The sequence below is a fragment of the Schistocerca nitens genome, chromosome 6, assembly GCF_023898315.1.
Source record: "Schistocerca nitens isolate TAMUIC-IGC-003100 chromosome 6, iqSchNite1.1, whole genome shotgun sequence".
In the NCBI taxonomy this organism is placed as follows: Eukaryota; Metazoa; Arthropoda; class Insecta; order Orthoptera; family Acrididae; genus Schistocerca; species Schistocerca nitens.
This window is the reverse complement of record NC_064619.1, coordinates 83,701,006-83,722,406: the sequence shown is the minus strand read 5'-3', so window position 1 is coordinate 83,722,406 and position 21,401 is coordinate 83,701,006. Positions and strand designations below refer to the sequence as shown.

Sequence of the window (21,401 nt, the reverse complement as noted above, 5' to 3'; positions counted from 1 at the left end):
CGGAACAAGGTCGCGTAAACCTATGCGATCTTCCACGTGCTGCCGGCAAATTACATCTGTGACTCGTGGAATGTTGGAACGTGCGGACACTCTCATTCGAGGTGATCGACGGATCACAATCAAACACCTCGCTTCTCAGCTGGGCGTCTCTGTTGGAGTGCTGACACACTCGTCCACCAACTGGGGCACTCAAAAGCGCCCGCTGGGTTCCTCGGTGCCTAAAAGAACACCGTAAAGAGCAACGAAGAACCATCAGTGCGGAACTGCTTGCGCGTTACGAGACTGATGGTGACCTTTTTTTGTCGAACATCGTCCCAGGCCATGAAACATGGGTTCATCGCTTCGAACCGCGAACAAAACGGCAATCCAGTACCCAGAACAACCACCTCTGGCCGTAATAACGGCCTTGATACGCCTGGGCATTGAGTCAAACAGAGTTCGGATGGCGTGTACAGGTACAGCTGCTCATGCAGCTTCAACACGTTACCACAGTTCATCAAGAGTAGTGACTGGCGTATTGACACGAGCCAGTTGCTCGGCCACCACTGACCAGACGTTTCAATTGATGAGAGATCTGGAGAATGTGCTGGCCAGGGCAGCAGTCGAACATATTCTGTATTCAGAAAGGCCCGTACAGGACCTGCAACATGCGGTCGTGCACTATCTTGCTGAAATATAGGGTTTCGCAGGGATCGAATGAAGGGTAGAGCCACGGGTCGTAACACATCTGAAATGTAACGTCCACTGTTCAAAGTGCCGTCAATGCGAACAAGAGGTCACCGAGACGTGTAACCAGTGGCACCCCATACCATCACGCCGGGTGATACGCCAGTATGGCTATGACGAATACACGCTTCCAATGTGCGTTCACCGCAATGTCGCCAAACACGGATGCGACCATCCTGATGCTGTAAACAGAACCTGGATTCATCCGAAAAAATGACGTTTTGCCATTCGTGCACCCAGGTTCGTCGTTGAGTACACCATCGCAGGCGCTCCTGTCTGTGATGCAGCGTCAAGGGTAACCGCAGCCGTGGTCTCCGAGCTGATAGTCCATGCTGCTGCAAACGTCGTCGAGCTGTTCGTGCAGATGGTTGTTGTCTTGCAAACGTCCCCATCTGTTGACTCAGGGATCGAGACGTGGGTGCACGATCCGTTACAGCAGTGCGGATAAGGTGCCTGTCATCTCGGCTGCTAGTGATACGAGGCCGTTGGTATCCAGCACGGTGTTCCATATTACCCTCCTGAACCCACCGATTCCATATTCTGCTAACAGTCATTGGATCTCCACCAACGCGAGCAGCAATGTCGCGATACGATAAACCGCAATAGCGATACGCTACAATCCGGCCTTTATCAATGTCGGAAACGTGATGGTACGTATTTCTCCTCCTTACACGAGGCATCACAACAACGTTTCATCAGGCAACGCCGGTCAACTGCTGTTTGTGTATGAGAAATCGCTTGGAAATTTTCCTCATGTCAGCACGTTGTAGGTGTCGCCACCGGCGCCAACCTTGTGTGAATGCTCTCAAAAGCTATCATTAGCATATCACAGCATCTTCTTCCTGTCGGTTAAATTTCGCGTCAGTAGCACGTCATCTTCGTGGTGTAGCAATTTTAATGGCCAGTAGTGTAAATCTGTTTGCTGCGCTAACACGCTCGCCAATTATTTCTGCTCCTGTCCAGCTTTCCTACAACAACATTTACTGCTACCTCTCCTTACCATTGTGTTCAAAGCCGTACAAAGCAGAAACGACTTCGGCGTGGTCAACGCTGCAAAAATGCAAACTAACTCTTCGTTCTCCATGGCAAAGCAAGGCCTGACACCTCTGGACATCAGAAAGGAGCTCACAAAGCTACAGTGGACTCTTCTTCCTCATCAACCCTACAGCCCAGATCTCACACCTTCCGACTTTCATCTTTTTGGCCCAATGAAGCATGTACTCCACGAGAAGCAGTACGTGGATGTTGGAGAGGTTATTGATGCAGCAAGTCGGTGGCTCAGACGTAGAGCTGCAACATGCGGAATCTAGGCGCTCCCAGTAAGGTGGCGTAAGGCAGAGATTATGTCGAAAAATAGTGTTTCGGAGCCATATCTATATCAACATCTACAGCCATACTCCGCAAGCCACCTGACGGTGTGTGGCGGAGGGTACATTGAGTACCTATATCGGTTCTCCTTTCTATTCCAGTCTCATATTGTTCGTGGAAAGAAGTATTGTCGGTATGCCTCTGTGTGGGCTCTAATCTCTCTGATTTTATCCTCATGGTCTCTTCGCGAGATATACGTAGGAGGGAGCAATATGCTGCTTGACTCCACGGTGAAGGTATGTTCTCGAAACTTCAACAAAAGCCCGTACCGAGCTACTGAGCGTCTCTCTTGCAGAGTCTTCCACTGGAGACTATCTGTCATCTCCGTAACGCTTTCGCGATTACTAAATGATTCTGTAACGAAGCGCGCTGCTCTCCGTTGGATCTTCTGTATCTTTTCTATCAACCCTATCTGGTACAGATCCCACACCGGTGAGCAGTATTCAAGCAGGTGTCGAACAAGTGGTCTGTAACCTACTTCCTTTGTTTTCGGAGTGCATTTCCTTAGGATTCTTGCAATGAATCTCAGTCTGACATCTGCTTTACCGACGATTAATTTTATATGGTCATTCCATTTTAAATCACTCCTAATGCTTACTCCCAGACAATTTATGGAATAAACTGCTTCCAGTCGCTGACCTGCTATATTGTAGCTAAATGATAAAGGATCATTCTTGTTGTGTATTCGCAGCACATTACACTTGTCTACATTGTGATTCAATTGCCATTCCCTGCACCATGCGTCAATTCGCTGCAGATCCTCCTGCACTTCAGTACAATTTTCCATTGTTACAACTTCTCGATATACTACAGCATCATCCGCAAAAAGCTCCCATGATATCCACAAGGTCATTTATGTGTATTGTGAATAGCAACGGTCCTACGACACTGCCCTGCGGCATACCTGAAATCACTCTTACTTCGGACGACTTCTCTCCATTGAGAATGTCGTGCTGCTTTCTGTTATCTAGGAACTCTTCAATCCAATCACACAATTGGTCTGACAGTCCATATGCTCTTAAAGTCATAAGTCATAAGGTTGGGCTGTAAAATGGTATATTGGAATCCGGAATAAAACCAAGCTGCTGCCAGAAAAAAATTTCTGCATTACTTCTTGAACGCCCCTCGTAGTTTCGTCATGGCAGGCTTCCCCAAGTACCTCAATAATTTTGAGGGAATGTCGTCTGCTGTAGGACATTTGTTTCGACGTGTAAATAAAGTATATAGTTAGTGAGACTGTGCCTCGTGGATACACCAACACGTAATAAGTTTGTATTAAACTACCCAAGAACGCAGACGATGCTTAATACCCAGTTCGGTTTTACTTGCAAGCTCGTAAATAATGCACGAACAAACCGTCTACGCTCCGGTGCTGCTCGAACGGAGAGTGGCTCTGAATGAGGAGTGCTTGCTTGAGAAAAAACAGAGAGAGGGAGAGAGCGAGAGAAATAGCGGGCTACGTCGAGTAGCACAGGTCGGCGACCGCCCCGTGTGCTCTGGAAGTAATTCTGCGCAGCGGGCAGCCTCTCCGGCTTAGTCTTGGCTCTTGTGATCCAGAGCGGCCCAGCTACTGTGCGGGCAGGCGCTGCCCTCAGCAGTAATCCGCCGACGGCGGCGGCCGCCTCGTGTTTGCGGTGTGCTCAGCAAACGCAATAACAGCAGTGCACTGTGTGGCCTCCGACACCGCCGGCGCTAACGTAAACACGCGCCGCTACTACGCGCTAGGTGACCGAGAACTTCGGGCGCCCTCTTCTGAGCTGAGCTTCGCGACGTGCAGGTATCGAAACGCTCGCACAGGGCAGAATGTTTGCTTCGTTGTCACTCTTGTGCATACTGCTGAGCACTTCATTTTCAGGGAGTTGACATCAGAGGAATATCTTTCCTCGTACCCTTCCTTTCACGCTACCCGACGGTTTAGTTATCTCCACGTTTCGTGGGCCGTAACTGCGATAAAACACTGACGTGAAACGATATAATTTTACAGTTACGATGATTAATCAAGGAGTGTTAACTATCAGCTCGAAAAAATGAAATAAGGTAATTAATTTCTTATTAGTTTTATTTGAAGGTACATGTGCAAAGCCCTCGTACACACTGAAAATCCCGCGACATACTACTGTAGCACGGCGCTCAGGGAGGCAAAACAAAATGGCGTTGTCCATTTGAAAGAATGTAGTGCCGCACGCTGATTCGTTGAAGAGAACAACGCATCAACAATCCATATGGAGTTGATGGGAGTGTACGACAACAATGCCCCAACGCATAAGAAGTTGGTTAGGTAATGCAGACAATTTCATTGTGGTCCATTTGGTTTGAATGTGGAAGGGCGATGCGACACAACGCGGGTAGAACCGGCGGTCGTTGGGGAATTGGGGCCGGTGCTCTACAGTCTGCATATCACTAGCGAGCAGACAGCGTAGAAAGCGAAATTACTGACGGCTAAGTTTTCCACATCTTGCACGACATTCTGGGTATGTCAGACAGTGCGGATAGCTGGGCTTCTCTTTCAGAAAGCCCGCCGATTTCTCTACCCGTCTAATCACTATGCATGAATGCTGGGTGTATGACTGACTTCGAGATAGAGGAGCAAAGCAAACCGAGGAAACGTGTCGATTCCCCACCGCTGAAAAAGGCGAAGACCGAACTGTCGACCGGCGAGTTGATGCTGAATGGTTCTTTGCGACTGCCATGGTGTCGTGCTAATAGACAACTGTCGTAAGGGGGCAACCTTTAAGGAGAAAACCACCAAACTCTCCTCAAGGAGTCCCGGCACGCTGTGAGTACGAAGCGTCGAAAGGGAAGGGAATTCGTCCGAAGCGGCGCTTCTGCTCCACGGCCCGTGTTGCACGCGACGCGGGAACACGCGCAGCCACTGTAGGCTGTCGGATTGTAGCTTCACGGCCGAGATATCCCAGTCAAAAACATGGCAACGTGCTCTCCATTTACCAGAAAGTCTTAAGCTGATTTTTCCATGCACCGATATACATGGCAACGGCCTTAACGCAGTGCATACACCGGTTCCCGTCAGATCACCGAAGTTAAGCGCTGTCGGGCGTGGCCGGCACTTGGATGGGTGACCATCCGGGCTGCCATGCGCTGTTGCCATTTTTCGGGGTGTATTCAGCCTCGTGATGCCAATTGAGGAGCTACTCGACCGAAGAGTAGCGGCTCCGGTCAAAGAATAACATCATAACAACCGGGAGAGGGGTGCGCTGACCACACGCCCCTCCTATCCACATCGTCACCTGAGGATAACACGGCGGTCGGATGGTTTCGATGGGCCACTTGTGGCCTGACGACGGAGTGCTTATATATATATATATATATATATATATATATATATATATATATAACAAAACTTATTTTATACAACGATAGAGCTAAAAATGCTGTAGTTCACAAAATCCGGTCGATATATCGTTTCTGTCTGCATTTAATGCCATAGATTTAATATAAAATACTTTTCCAATTAAACAGAACTGTAATTTACTCTTCCTTTCCTAAAATATGCTATATCTTCGTACTAGTGCATTGCATTTCCTTGACACCCATGTAGTTTGTAAACTCTTTGTTGTAAATCGAAACATGTGGTGGACATCGAAAATTCGTTATATCACCAGACGAAAGTGTTTTACAATGCAAAACAACGTATGTGATTGCGAAAGCCGTCCGGAGTGGCCGAGCGCTTCTAGGCGCTACAGACTGGAACCGTGCGACCGCTGCGGTCTCAGTTTCGAATCCTACCTCGGGCATGGATGTGTGTGATGTCTTTAGGTTAGTTAGGTTTAAGTACTTCTAAGTTTTATGGGACTGATGACCTCAGATGCTAAGTCCCATAGTCCTCAGATCCATTTGAACCATTTTGATTGCGAAAATACAAACATCCTTGACAATGTGTTTCATTTCAAGGAAACTCCTAAAAGAAATGCATCAGATGGACGTTTCACGTAATTTGCGTTCCAACACAAAACTGTATCGCAACTAGTTTAGTTACATGTTTCTTATAGCGAATTTTTGTTTTTAGCCTAGGGCAACTGACAGGAAACCAATATATAACTTGTTTTGATGAAAGCATGAAAAAACCGTGAGATGATGAATTGTGAAAAATTCAAACCCAATAACGTCACTTTCCGAATAAAGTAACTCAAAGACTTGTTTTTGAGTAAAACACAACTTTAGTTAACGGTAGGCATAACCATTACATGCCCAGTCGTACATTTTCGAAGTAAATATCTGTTCCACGTTAAGTCCAATATGGTTGCAGGTGACAAACTGCGAAACAAAACAACTGCATTAAATAACTTGAAATTCAGAATACTCAGAGTATGTTGTAACAAACATGTAAATACTGCCTTAAAAACCTACTGTGCAACTAGTAAAGAGCATTTTTTCTCTTTTGTAGAAGGTAATAAAGAAACCCTAATTACGCTGAAACTTCGGCGAAACATGTCCGCGGAATGAAAATAAAAATTGTGCTTTGCTCAAGGTGAACCTCTCCAAAAACAAATATATTGGCAGACAAACACGGGCAGAAGAGCTTCAACCTCAAGATGATTTAAAGTAACATAAAACAAATTTGTGGCTTGTTACTTTACACCAGGAGCAATTTGTTATACAATATTAGGCTTTTATACATATTGTAAGTGCTTTGCAGTCTTTGGTTTGCTCTTCCATATGAACTAGACACCGTTGTAAAGTGGGTGGCACCAGTTCTTACAGCATATGGCTGATTATATACCCAACGTGTGTCCTGTGTGTTCGATGGGGCACCATATGACAAGGGGAATCATAATCCCAAAAACACAGTGCAAGTACATGGAGCTTTGCTGTAGGTTTTGCTTTACCGCACAAAGATGAAATATACGTGTCTGCTTAAAACATAAACACATAACGGAAAAAGCTCGGAAAAAGGGGTAATAATATTCTGTTATGTCACCGCCGTTGTATGTCCGGCGTAGAAACCATAAGAGTGATTAGGGCACGTGGAAAGACAACAACTATCATTATTCTTCCTCAGTCAGTATGTAGGATTGAAATAGGAAAGGAAATCAACAATACTACTACACCGTACACTCCGAGATTCACCGCATAGAGGTTTGGAGAGTACGCGGTTAGACGTAGATGTAGACGGTGCTACAGGGGGGTTGCAACGTCAGTAGGCCATAACAAAATGCACAAATAAGAACTGCATACGATCGAGTACTGATGTAGTCGCTGGCTCTAAACAAATGTAAAATATTGTGTATATAAACAGAAAAAGAAGTCCATTACTGCTCGATTACGCTATTGATAGTAAACCACTGGAATCAGTAGCAAGCATATAACAGCTTAATGTACAATGTTTCCATAATACGACTCGTATGGAGAACAGGATGCCGTGCTGGGGCTCTCTGGCAGAATCTTAAGGAAATGCGATCCATCGTCTAAGGAATAAACGGCTTACAAAATACAATTTTGACGGTGCCATCCTCTCACACACGTCTCTTGAAATTACAGTTAATGTGAACGCTCAGTCTTAAAGTATCCCTAGTACAGTCCTGTGTATGTGTAAATTACGAATGTGGTAATCTCATTGTTCTGCGTAACATTGTCAAGCAATGCAAACCTCGGTGTATGGAATCCACCCACCTGCATCTACACATATATTTTATCATCACGTGGTGGATCTGTTGTTTGAGTGCTGAGAAAAAACGCACCTCGTTGAGTGACTGTAGGAGGATACAAGATGACTTGGACAGGATTTGTGATTGGTGTAAAGAATGGCAGCTAACTCTAAATATAGATAAATGTAAATTAATGCAAATGAATAGGAAAAAGAATTGCGTAATGTCTGAATACTCCATTAGTAGTGTAGCGCTTGACACAGTCACGTCGATTAAATATTTGGGCGTAACAATGCAGAGCCATATGAAGTGGGACAAGCATGTAATGGCAGTTGTGCGGAAGGCGGATAGTCGTCTTCGGTTTATTGGTAGAACTTTGGGAAGATGTGGTTCATCTGTAAAGGAGACTACTTATAAAACACTAATACGACCTATTCTTGAGTACTGCTCGAGCGTTTGGGATCCCTATCACGTCGGATTGACGGAGGACATATAAGCAATTCAGAGGCGGGCTGCTATATTTGTTACTGGTAGGTTTGATCATCACGCGAGTGTTACGGAAATGCTTCAGGAACTCTGGTGGGAGTCTCTAGAGGAAAGGAGGCGTTCTTTTCGTGAATCGCTACTGAGGAAATTTAGAGAACCAACACTTGAGGCTGATTGCAGTACAATTTTACTGCTGTCAACTTATATTTCGCGGAAAGACCACAAAGATAAGATAAGAGAGATTAGGGCTCGTACAGAGGCATATAGGCAGTCATTTTTCCCTCGTTCTGTTTGGGAGTGGAACAGGGAGAGAAGATGCTGGTTGTGGTACGAGGTACCCTCCACCACGCACCGTATGGTGGATTGCGGAGTATGTATGTACACTCCTGGAAATTGAAATAAGAACACCGTGAATTCATTGTCCCAGGAAGGGGAAACTTTATTGACACATTCCTGGGGTCAGATACATCACATGATCACACTGACAGAACCACAGGCACATAGACACAGGCAACAGAGCATGCACAATGTCGGCACTAGTACAGTGTATATCCACCTTTCGCAGCAATGCAGGCTGCTATTCTCCCATGGAGACGAGCGTAGAGGTGCTGGATGTAGTACTGTGGAACGGCTTGCCATGCCATTTCCACCTGGCGCCTCAGTTGGACCAGCGTTCGTGCTGGACGTGCAGACCGCGTGAGACGACGCTTCATCCAGTCCCAAACATGCTCAATGGGGGACAGATCCGGAGATCTTGCTGGCCAGGGTAGTTGACTTACACCTTCTAGAGCACGTTGGGTGGCACGGGATACATGCGGACGTGCATTGTCCTGTTGGAACAGCAAGTTCCCTTGCCGGTCTAGCCGGCCGTTGTGGCAGAGCGGTTCTAGGCGCTTCAGTCTGGAACCGCGCGACCGCTGCGGTCGCAGGTTCGAATCCTGCCTCGGGCATGGATGTGTGTGATGTCCTTAGGTTAGTTAGGTTTAAGTAGTTCTAAGTTCTAGGGGACTGATGACCTCAGCTGTTAAGTCCCGTAGCGCTCGGAACCATTTGAATTTTTTGCCGGTCTAGGAATGGTAGAACGATGGGTTCGATGACGGTTTGGATGTACCGTGCACTATTCAGTGTCCCCTCGACGATCACCAGTGGTGTACGGCCAGTGTAGGAGATCGCTCCCCAAACCATGATGCTGGGTGTTGGCCCTGTGTGCCTCGGTCGTATGCAGTCCTGATTGTGGCGCTCACCTGCACGGCGCCAAACACGCATACGACCATCATTGGCACCAAGGCAGAAGCGACTCTCATCGCTGAAGACGACACGTCTCCATTCGTCCCTCCATTCACGCCTGTCGCGACACCACTGGAGGCGGGCTGCACGATGTTGGGGCGTGAGCGGAAGACGGCCTAACGGTGTGCGGGCCCGTAGCCCAGCTTCATGGAGACGGTTGCGAATGGTCCTCGCCGATACCCCAGGAGCAACAGTGTCCCTAATTTGCTGGGAAGTGGCGGTGCGGTCCCCTACGGCACTGCGTAGGATCCTACGGTCTTGGCGTGCATCCGTGCGTCGCTGCGGTCCGGTCCCAGGTCGACGGGCACGTGCACCTTCCGCCGACCACTGGCGACAACATCGATGTACTGTGGAGACCTCACGCCCCACGTGTTGAGCAATTCGGCGGTACGTCCACCCGGCCTCCCGCATGCCCACTATACGCCCTCGCTCAAAGTCCGTCAACTGCACATACGGTTCACGTCCACGCTGTCGCGGCATGCTACCAGTGTTAAAGACTGCGATGGAGCTCCGTATGCCACGGCAAACTGGCTGACACTGACGGCGGCGGTGTACAAATGCTGCGCAGCTAGCGCCATTCGACGGCCAACACCGCGGTTCCTGGTGTGTCCGCTGTGCCGTGCGTGTGATCATTGCTTGTACAGCCCTCTCGCAGTGTCCGGAGCAAGTATGGTGGGTCTGACACGCCGGTGTCAATGTGTTCTTTTTTCCATTTCCAGGAGTGTAGATGTATGTAGATGTAGATGTAGATGTTACACTGTTACTGTTCCCAGAAATATTGTTACTGTTCAGGTCTTAAGAAAATCCTTAAACGTGGTATCAGACTCGGTTACTAGCAATAACACTGTCGAAGACGCGACGTTAAGCTGCAGTCTTCCTTTAATCTTTTTTAGCCCTCCATCAAAATAGTGCCCAGTGTCAGTCGCCATGCAGTGAGTCACAGATTTTTTTCTTTCTTCGCTCTTGTGAAACGGTTACTGTGACTCAGCGTTATGCTGAATTTTATAAAATGGAATGTCACTCCTGGTTGTTTTCTGATGTTACGACTGAGTCCGTACACTCTTGTATAATATGGCTGTGTCCATCCCTTAATTGCACAAAATACTATACAAATACACAGCGACATTCAGTGAGAAGAAATCTCTCTCTCCTACTTCTAACATTCAGCACTGTTTTTTAGCTTCTTGTCCATTATAGGAAACTTCGTCAATGTCCAAAAATCTCAGTATGTGATTCAAAGACCAGCGACATAGGTTCTTGACTTAATTCGTCACAGAACGCTGTCAGTGACATAAGCTGGAAAGAGTCAGTGTAATCCGAAGGCGGCAAGAAAGTACCCAAGGAAACGAATGTTATCATGCCTGTTAGCGCCACTTCGGTAGGTAACACAATTTCAAACACCGCTCATTGTGATGTGAGTTTGCAAATTGCAGTAGTTTCCATGGTTATGCAAAGAAAAATAAAAAAAGCGGCGTACTACTTACGAAGGAAATGTGCATCACGTTTCTTTTGCTCCCAACTAGGAACGGTATTTGTGCAACTCGCCGAGAATTCTCTGCAACGAAAGAATTTCACAAAAGCCCACCCTAACAACATGTGTAACAAATAAAGAATGGAAAAAGTGTCACAAGGAGTCACGGTATTATTGAAGGACCATAAAAAGTTTGTATATTTACTTGGGTTTCCAGTTTTCTTCGTAGAGAACTATTGTACGTAACAAGAATCTGCAGTACAGTGTAGAAACCGACACGAGGATGCGTTTTGCACTATGATATGTGCCAAGTGATCAGTGGCATTGGACAGCTTGTTGAATAAACGACCATATGTCAACGTGATTAAATGTTAATAACGACCCATTACTGGAAACATTCTCGAGAATTAGAGAGACATGTAATAATAATAATAATGCACCAGTTAACGCAGACCGCATCCTGTGTCCTAGCCATCTTGCTGAGGTTGCTGCTGCCCGCATCTCGCTACAGGTGCCCTGCCGGTGTTGCGTCAAGCGTGTGGTACGCTTATGTGCTTATGACTGCCGCCGGCCAGCACTCGAGAGGCCGTTCTCGTCCTCACCTGCGTTCCCTCAGTAGCGTTACCTGTCACATGTGGGCGTTGTTTTGACGGCTGGTGGCTGGTGCGACAGAGAGCGCCCAAGGTGCCACCGTCTCACTTTCACTCCCTCCCTCACCTACCGTCCTCCCCCAGGCTGCCTGTGTCATTCGCACTCCAGCAGCATTGTAGCGGCAGGTGTGCGAGTGGGACGATTCTGCCTTTTAAACATCCAATGTTTCGTATTTATGTGCGTCTATAGTGTGGGCATCTGGAGAAGTTCAGCCAAAAATTACTCCAACTTCGTTAATAGAAAAAAAAAGGTTCAAATGGCTCTGAGCACTATGCGACTTAACTTCTAAGGTCATCAGTCGCCTAGAACTTAGAACTAATTAAACCTAACTAACATAAGGACGTCACACACATCCATGCCCGAGGCAGGATTCGAACCTGCTACCGCAACGGTCGCGCGGTTCCAGACTGTAGCGCCTAGAACCGCTCGGCCACTCTGGCCGGCGGAGGGGACGGGGACGGTGACCATTTTCTCTCCATCTGTTAGTCACACAATTGACCTACAGCGTTTGGCAGCGAAGAACGGAGGGGGGAGAGTTAGCTGGATAAGTGATTGGCATCGATCTACAAGCTACATAGTGACATTGAATTTACCACCCACACTTGTCCGAGGGGTGTAGATGCGATATTGGGTTACATAGTGACCTCGGAATAGGTCGTTCTCTGCCCCAGAATTCTCTTTAGTATCTAACTATATAACTGATAGTCATTAAGGTGCTATACCGAAAACTCATACAGATGAATGGGAATTCTTGTTCATTTTATTCGTAATAGTGCAGAGAAAAACAGACATTCACTCTGTACGGGCTGTCAAATTATATGTATGATAAGCTACCGCCAGGTTTAGTGAATGGTTTCTTCTTAACCTTGTTGTTGTTGTTGTGGTCTTCAGTCCTCAGACTGGTTTGATGCAGCTCTCCATGCTACTCTATCCTGTGCAAGCTTCTTCATCTCCCAGTACCTACTGCAACCTACATCCTTCTGAATCTGCTTAGTGTATTGATCTCTTGGTCTCCCTCTACGATTTTTACCCTCCACGCTACCCTCCAATGCTAAATTTGTGATCCCTTGATGCCTCAAAACATGTCCTACCCTTCTTCTAGTCAAGTTGTGCCACAAACTTCTCGTCTCCCCAATCCTATTCAATACCTCCTCATTAGTTACGTGATCTACCCACCTTATCTTCAGCATTCTTCTGTAGCACCACATTTCGAAAGCTTCTATTCTCTTCTTGTCCAAACTATTTATCGTCCATGTTTGACTTCCATACATGGCTACACTCCATACAAATACTTTCAGAAACGACTTCCTGACACTTAAATCTATACTCGATGTTAACAAATTTCTCTTCTTCAGAAACGATTTCCTTGCCATTGCCAGTCTACATTTTATATCCTCTCTACTTCGACCATCATCAGTTATTTTACTCCCTAAATAGCAAAACTCCTTTACTACTTTAAGTGTCTCATTTCCTAATCTAATCCACTCAGCATCACCCGATTTAATTTGACTACATTCCATTATCCTCGTTTTGCTTTTGTTGATGTTCATCTTATATCCTCCTTTCAAGACACTGTCCATTCCGTTCAACTGCTCTTCCAAGTCCTTTGCTGTCTCTGACAGAATTACAATGTCATCAGCGAACTTCAAAGTTTTTATTTCTTCTCCATGGGTTTTAATACCTACTCCGAATTTTTCTTTTGTTTCCTTTACTGCTTGCTCAATATACAGATTGAATAACATCGGGGAGAGGCTACAACCCTGTCTCACTCCTTTCCCAACAACTGCTTCCCTTTCACGTCCCTCGACTCTTATAACTGCCATCTGGTTTCTGTACAAATTGTAAATAGCCTTTCGCTCCTTGTATTTTACCCCTGCCACCTTCAGAATTTGAAAGAGAGTATTCCAGTTAACATTGTCAAAAGCTTTCTCTAAGTCTACAAATGCTACAAACGTAGGTTTGCCTTTTCTTAATCTTTCTTCTAAGATAAGTCGTAAGGTTAGTATTGCCTCACGTGTTCCAACATTTCTACGGAATCCAAACTGATCTTCCCTGAGGTCCGCTTCTACCAGTTTTTCCATTCGTCTGTAAAGAATTCGCTTTAGTATTTTGCAGCTGTGACTTATTAAACTGATAGTTCGGTAATTTTCACAATTGTCAACACCTGCTTTCTTTGGGATTGGAATTATTATATTCTTCTTGAAGTCTGTGGGTATTTCGCCTGTCTCATACATCTTGCTCACCAGATGGTAGAGTTTTGTCACGACTGGCTCTCCCAAGGCCATCAGTAGTTCTAATGGAATGTTGTCTACTCCTGGTGCCTTGTTTCGACTCAGGTCTTTCAGTGCTCTGTCAAACTCTTCACGCAGTATCTTACCTCCCATTTCATCTTCATCTACATCCTCTTCCATTTCCATAATATTGTCCTCAAGTACATCGCCCTTGTATAAACCCTCTATATACTCCTTCCACCTTTCTGCCTTCCCTTCTTTGCTTAGAACTGGGTTGCCATCTGAGCTCTTGATATTCATACAAGTGGTTCTCTTCTCTCCAAAGGTCTCTTTAATTTTCCTGTAGGCAGTATCTATCTTACCCCTAGTGAGACAAGCCTCCACATCCTTACATTTGTCCTCTAGCCATGCCTGCTTAGCCATTTTGCACTTCCTGTCGATCTCATTTTTGAGACGTTTGTATTCCTTTTTGCCTGCTTCATTTACTGCTTTTTTATATTTTCTCCTTTCATCAATTAAATTCAATATTTCTTCTGTTACCCAAGGATTTCTATTAGCCTTTGTCTTTTTACCTACTTGATCCTCTGCTGCCATCACTACTTCATCCCTCAGACCTACCAATTCTTCTTCTACTGTATTTCTTTCCCCCATTCCTGTCAATTGTTCCCTTATGCTCTCCCTGAAACTCTCTACAACCTCTGGTTCTTTCAGTTTATCCAGGTCCCATCTTTTTAAATTCCCACCTTTTTGCAGTTTCTTCAGTTTCAATCTGCACTTCATAACCAATAGATTGTGGTCAGAATCCACATCTGCCCCTGGAAATGTCTTACAATTTAAAACCTGGTTCCTAAATCTCTGTCTTACCATTATATAATCTATCTGATACCTTTTAGTATCTCCAGGATTCTTCCAGGTATACAACCTTCGTTTATGATTCTTGAACAAAGTGTTAGTTATGATTAACTCATGCTGTGTGCAAAATTCTACAAGGCGGCTTCCTCTTTCATTTCTTCCCCCCAATCCATATTCACCTACTATGTTTCCTTCTCTCCCTTTTCCTACTGACGAATTCCAGTCACCCATGACTATTAAATTTTCGTCTCCCTTCACTACCTGAATAATTTCTTTTATCTCGTCATATATTTCATCAATTTCTTCATCATCTGCAGAGGTAATTGGCATATAAACTTGTACTACTGTAGTAGACATGGGCTTCGTGTCTATCTTGGCCACAATAATGCGTTCACTATGCTGTTTGTAGTAGCTAACCCGCACTCCTACTTTTTTATTCATTATTAAACCTACTCCTGCATTACCCCTATTTGATTTTGTATTTATAACCCTGTAATCACCTGACCAAAAGTCTTGTTCCTCCTGCCACCGAACGTCACTAATTCCCACTATATCTAACTTTAACCTATCCATTTCCCTTTTTAAATTTTCTAACCTACCTGCCCGATTAAGGGATCTGACATTCCACGCTCCGATCCGTAGAATGCTAGTTTTCTTTCTCCTGATAACGACGTCCTCTTGAGTAGTCCCCGCCCGGAGATCCGAATGGGGGACTATTTTACCTCCGGAATATTTTACCCAAGAGGACGCCATCATCATTTAATCATACAGTAAAGCTGCATGTCCTCGGGAAAAAATACGGCTGTAGTTTCCCCTTGCTTTCAGCCGTTCGCAGTACCAGCACAGCAAGGCCGTTTTGGTTAATGTTACAAGGCCAGATCAGTCAATCATCTAGACTGTTGCCCCTGCAACTACTGAAAAGGCTGCTGCCCCTCTTCAGGAACCACATGTTTGTCTCGCCTCTCAACAGATACCGCTCCGTTGTGGTTGCACCTACGGTACGGCCATCTGTATCGCTGAGGCACGCAAGCCTTCCCACCAACGGCAAGGTCCATGGTTCATGGGGGAAGTCTTTAACCTTACGAACACGAATATAAAGGTTTAATGTGGAAAAAATTTAAATCCAAGTTTCACTTAACGTTGTACCCACAGAAGCCTCTTTTCTTCTGTGTATAAATACTGTACCAATCACTATCATACCATAGTTACGAATTTTTTCGATTGACTTAGCCAGAACAGAAAATCCTGAGAAATTATCACATATTTTCAAGTTTCTTTATGTGGTTATGATGTCCCACCACTCTATTTCTTTAGTATATCGTTCACGACTGAGAATTTTCTAATTTATGTAATCTCTTGAGAGCGTGCTCCACGGGTCACCTAAGATCCTTTTACTTCTCCCAGTGGTCAACTTAATGCGATAGCTATGTGCAATACATCTTGGAAATCAGGTGTTTTCCTTTTGCTGATTTTTATGATGTGAAATGACAGAATATATGTGGAACACAAACACGGGGGACAAATGCTTGTAGATAAAATATGGGACAATTAAAAGGACAGATAAATCAAAATACTTAGGAGAATGGATCCAACACGATGGACTGGATAAAGAGTTAGTGTAAGGAAGAGCCAGAAAATTAGACCCTGCTTAACAAACTAACACACAACAGGTACAACAAAGGAGCGATATACTACGAGGCCAAATCGTGCACTATTATTCACTTATAAAACCAGAAGGACTCTATGGTTTCTAACTCTACAACTGAAACGATCACGGGCACAATGCGAAAACGGCGACTGAATTTTTATGGACACCTTATAGCAAAAAAATCTTCTGTTACATCACACCATTTAAGTCCACTTGTAAGTGGGTAGAAGAAGTCGAAAGAAATGCGCAAGACACTGCTGCCGTACTTGAGTTGATTGAAAACAGAGAAGGATACAGAAACAGTGATCCACGCATTACGTTTCCGGTGGAGGGGGAAAGAAAAGTTGTGAAAGAATGAAGCGGGGAAAAGAAGCCTGAAGTTCTACATTCCCTTTCATATAGATGAATTCTAACAGTTTGATTCAACATTCAGTACCCACTTTCATAAAAATAGCAAAAGGCAGTGGTGTGAGTAAAAGCATGTGCGGCACTTAGATCAGCATTCAATGCTGTATACAATGGAGGCTCCTCAAATGACATTAGCCCCCTATTAGTTGAAGTTTTTTAAACTTGTGAAGCGTACAATATGAAATTACGTTATCTATATCTTATATTCTCATTAAAGCCTTTCTCAGAGTCAACTTAAGAAACTGCGAGCTCGTTTCGAACACTCGCCTTGACAGGAGACCTTTAAAGAACGGGCAATATTTCGCGGTTTCTAAGCTCTGTACGTGTGTCGATGTGACAGTTGCTTGAATTTCGTATACAGGAGACCCTGTCTCTTCGGCAACCTTCAGATACATTATCTTCTAGCAGTAGGAGAACACTAACTTACATCTCACAATTTCAGAACGGAATATGGATATCCACGAAATCATAGCGTATCTGTTATTATAGCCCTATGGCGCCACATCTCCATGTCCTTACTGGCCGAACATGCTTTTTTTTTTTTTGCCAATTCACTGAAATCACTAATATCTTTTTTTTCTTTTTTTGTTTTTTTTCTTTGTTTTTTTTTATTTTATTTTGGGCCTCCTTCCTCCCCTATAGCCCTTCCTTTTCCTCTCCAAGAATGCCGCCATCCGCTAGTGTCGACGCAGCACGTAAAGCAGGGTGCTGTTTGTAGCAAGATGTATTGCCATAAACCGAAAATAAAAAACCGAGGCACACTCTGCTATGCCTCGGGGGCGACGACACACTACTCAGTAATACACCTCTCGCTGCAGGTGTGAAGCAAGTGATGGTTTAGAAACTAAAAAGAAAGAAATAATGAAGGCAAATGAAAAGCATGGACGGCAGCACACATAAATGAAAACTAAACTGGCGAGATAATCTCATCGCCCATGAATTAACTAAGTAATAATCCTCTAAGATTATTTACGTGGTTTCTGATTTCCCAATCTTTAGAACTAACCAAGCGTAAAAAGGACTGAAAATGAAAAAAAAAATGAACAGATCACACACAAAAGAAAACTAAACTGGCGAGATAATCTCATCGCCCATAGAATTAACTAAGTAATAATCCTCTAAGATTATTTACGTGGTTTCTGATTTCCCAATAATTTTGTCGGCAGTCGTCCGCAAGCAACGGGCTGGAGCGCTAATGTTAATCAACCATACAACACATATTACTGTCGCTGTAACCCTTAAGAATATAATATTGTTTGCAACTGAACACCTGCGAGTTTTGAAAGCGAATAGTTCAGTGGTAGAATACACGTTTATAGCGCATTCTTGGAGATAAGCGCGATGTAATTTCAGCTTTGTCCTGCTTTTCCCCGTTTCAGATACCGCTGAGCATTATTTGTAATGTATGGGTGTATATTTCGAATGTCATTGGAAGTTTGTATGTTATATTTAAACTGCCAAGAAAGTTGCTTCTCAGTTTCTGGAAACACAAACACCAACTCTGTAAAAAGTAAAACTGTTTCATAAAAATCGCAGTAACAGTCGTAGTACCGGACGAACTAGCAAGCATTTCAAGATTTTGTAAATCAATTGCAGTTGTCTTTTTCCTACTTGGACACTAAAAGATAGAACCGAAAAAGTTGGAAATTTAGAAATGTGTGGTAAGTTCCTTTGGGATCAAACTGCTGAGGTCATCGGTCCCTAGGCTTACACAATAATTAAAGTAACTGAAACTAACTTACGCTAAGGACAACGCACACACCCATGCCCGAGGGAGGACTCGAACCTCCGACGGGGGAGCCGCACGAACCGTGACAAGACGCCCTAGACTGCGCCGCTAGAAAAATGAGGATATTTCATAAACAGTAAATACTAATGAAAACATCAAAGACAGCCCGAAAATTTCCAATACATTTATTTAGCTGTTGCTGTTGTTGTCGTGGTCTTCAGTCCTGGGACTGGTTTGATGCAGCTCTCCTTGCTACTCTATTCTGTGTAAGCTTCTTCATCTCCCAGTATCTACTGCAACCCACATCCTTCTGAATCTGCTTGGTGTGAAACATCCCCTTAGAACAATTATACACGACTGTGCTTAAACTGACACACAATATTTTTAGCGCAACGCAATCTCACTTTCAAAAAATCCCTACAAAAGAATGGCCCTGACTAACATTATACCTTTCACAAATCACTTACCTCACAAAAATCTTCGTTACTCAAGTTACAGCAATACAGCGAGCGCCACTACTGCCAGCTAAATAAAAGATTAAAACTACCGAAGGCACTAACTACTGATATGCATAGTTAGCAAATGAAAGATTTTGATAGAGAACAAATAATGTATTTACCTTACTAGTGTTCAAAAGTCGTAATATATATAGCAGTTCATGACAACCAGTCTTACAAATTTCAAAACTCCGCCATCTCTCTCCCCACATTCACCACTGCTGGCGGCTCACCTCCAACTGCGCAACGCTACGCGCTGTTAACATCCAGCTGCCCAACACTACAACGGCAGACAACAATGCAAACTAGCCACAGACTACACACAGCACAGCCAGTGATTTTCATACAGAGCGCTACGTAACGTTGCCAATAAGAAAACAAACAGCCTACTTACAAGTGTATTCATCTCTTGGTCTCCCTCTACGATTTTTACCCTCCACCCTTCCGTCCAACACTAAATTGATGACTCAGAACATGTCCTACCAACCGATCCCTTCTTCTAGTCAAGTTGTGCCACAAACTCCTCCCCAATTCTATTCAGTGCCTCCTCATTAGTTATGTGATCTACCCATCTAATCTACAGCATCATTCTGTAGAACCACATTTCGAAAGCTTCTATTCTCCTCTTGTCTAAACTATTTATCGTCCATGTTGCACTTCCATACATGGCTACACCCCATACAAATACTTTTAGAAACGGCTTCCTGACACTTAAATCTATACTCGATGTTAACAAATTCTCTTGTTCAGAAACGCTTTCCTTGACATTTCCAGTCTACATTTCATTTCCTCTCTACTTCGACCATCATCAGTTATTTTGCTCCCCAAATAGCAAAACTAAGTCACTACTTTAAGTGTCCCATTTCCTAATCTAATTCCCTCAGCATCACCCGACTTAATTCGACTACATTTCATTCTCCTCCTTTTGCTTTTGTTGATGTTCATTTTATATCCTCCTTTCAAGACACTGTCCATTCCGTTCAACTGCTCTTGCTAGTCCTTTGCTGTCTCTGACAGAATTACAATGTCATCGGCGAACCTCAAAGTATTTATTTCTTCTCCATGGATTTTAATACCTACTCCGAATTTTTCTTTTGTTTCCTATACTGCTAGCTCAATATACAGATTGAATAACATCGGGATAGGCTACAAACCTGTCTCACTTCCTTCCCAACCACTGCTTCCCTTTCATGTCCCCCGACTCTTATAACTGCCATCTGGTTTCTGTACAAATTGTAAATAGCTTTTTGCTCCCTGTATTTTACCCCTGCCACCTTCAGAATTTGAAAGAGAGTATTCCAGTCAACATTGTCAAAAGCTTTCTCTAAGTCTACAAATGCTAGAGATGTAGGTTTGCCTTTCCTTAATCTTTCTTCTAAGATAAGTCGTAGGGTCAGAATTGCCTCACGCGTTCCAATATTTCTACGGGATCCAAACTGATCTTCTCCGAGGTCAGCTTCTACCAGTTTTTCCATTCGTCTGTAAAGAATTCGCGTTAGTATTTTCAGCCGTGACTTATTAAACTGATAGTTCGGTAATTTTCACATCTGTCAACGCCTGCTTTCTTTGGGATTGGAATTATTATATTCTTCTTGAAGTCTGAGGGTATTGCGCCTGTCTCATACGTCTTGCTCACCAGATGGTAGATTTTTGTCAGGACTGGCTCTCCCAAGGCTGTCAGTAGTTATAATGGAAAGCTGTCTACTCCCGGGGCCTTGTTTCGATTCAGGTCTTTCAGTGCTCTGTCAAACTCTTCATCATGTCTCCCGTTTCATCTTCTATCTTACCCATAATGAGATAAGCCTCTACATCCTTACATTTGTCCTCCAGCAATCCCTGTTTAGCCATTTTGCACTACCTGTCGATCTCATTTTTGAGACTTTGTATTCCTTTTTGCCTGCTTCATTTACTGCATTTTTATATTTTCTCCTTTCATCAATTAAATTCAATATTTCTTCTGTTATTTAGCTGATGGCAGATAATTTAGGCCTGAACGCTTACTTAGGGTACAGCCTACAGTTTCCAAGAAAGCGTTCGTTAAGAGTAGTCATGTTGCTCGGATACACACATCAGTTGATACTGCTGCTGATGTCGGCAAATACAAACTTGGAAGATAGGAGAAAATACGTCGCACAGTATTTCATAGAGCGAGGCGGTGAACTTCACGAGCCCGCAAAATCAAATTTAGTAATAATGTTGTCAGAAAGTCGCAGATGATTGGAGAAAATCACTTTAATAAATTTTTCGTACATACTACAAAAATAAAAAAAATATAATTAAGACACTTTTTGGGATATAAAAGTGAGACTACTATTAAATAGGAAATTATTTAGTTTTTTCAAAGTAATACAGCATTTCAAGAAAGCGCAAGGCAGAACATGACAAACTGGTACTGGCTAATCCTTCGTGAACTTTTACCGCCGGTTGTGTCTTAGGAAGTCCTT

At 44.1% G+C, this 21,401-nt stretch overlaps 1 pseudogene; it reads left to right on the top strand.

Annotated features, from left to right (window-relative positions):
• Nucleotides 1-5,081: 5,081 nt before the first annotated feature.
• LOC126263832 (5S ribosomal RNA) lies at nt 5,082-5,199 on the top strand (annotated as a pseudogene).
• The last annotated feature ends 16,202 nt before the right edge of the window (nt 5,200-21,401 follow it).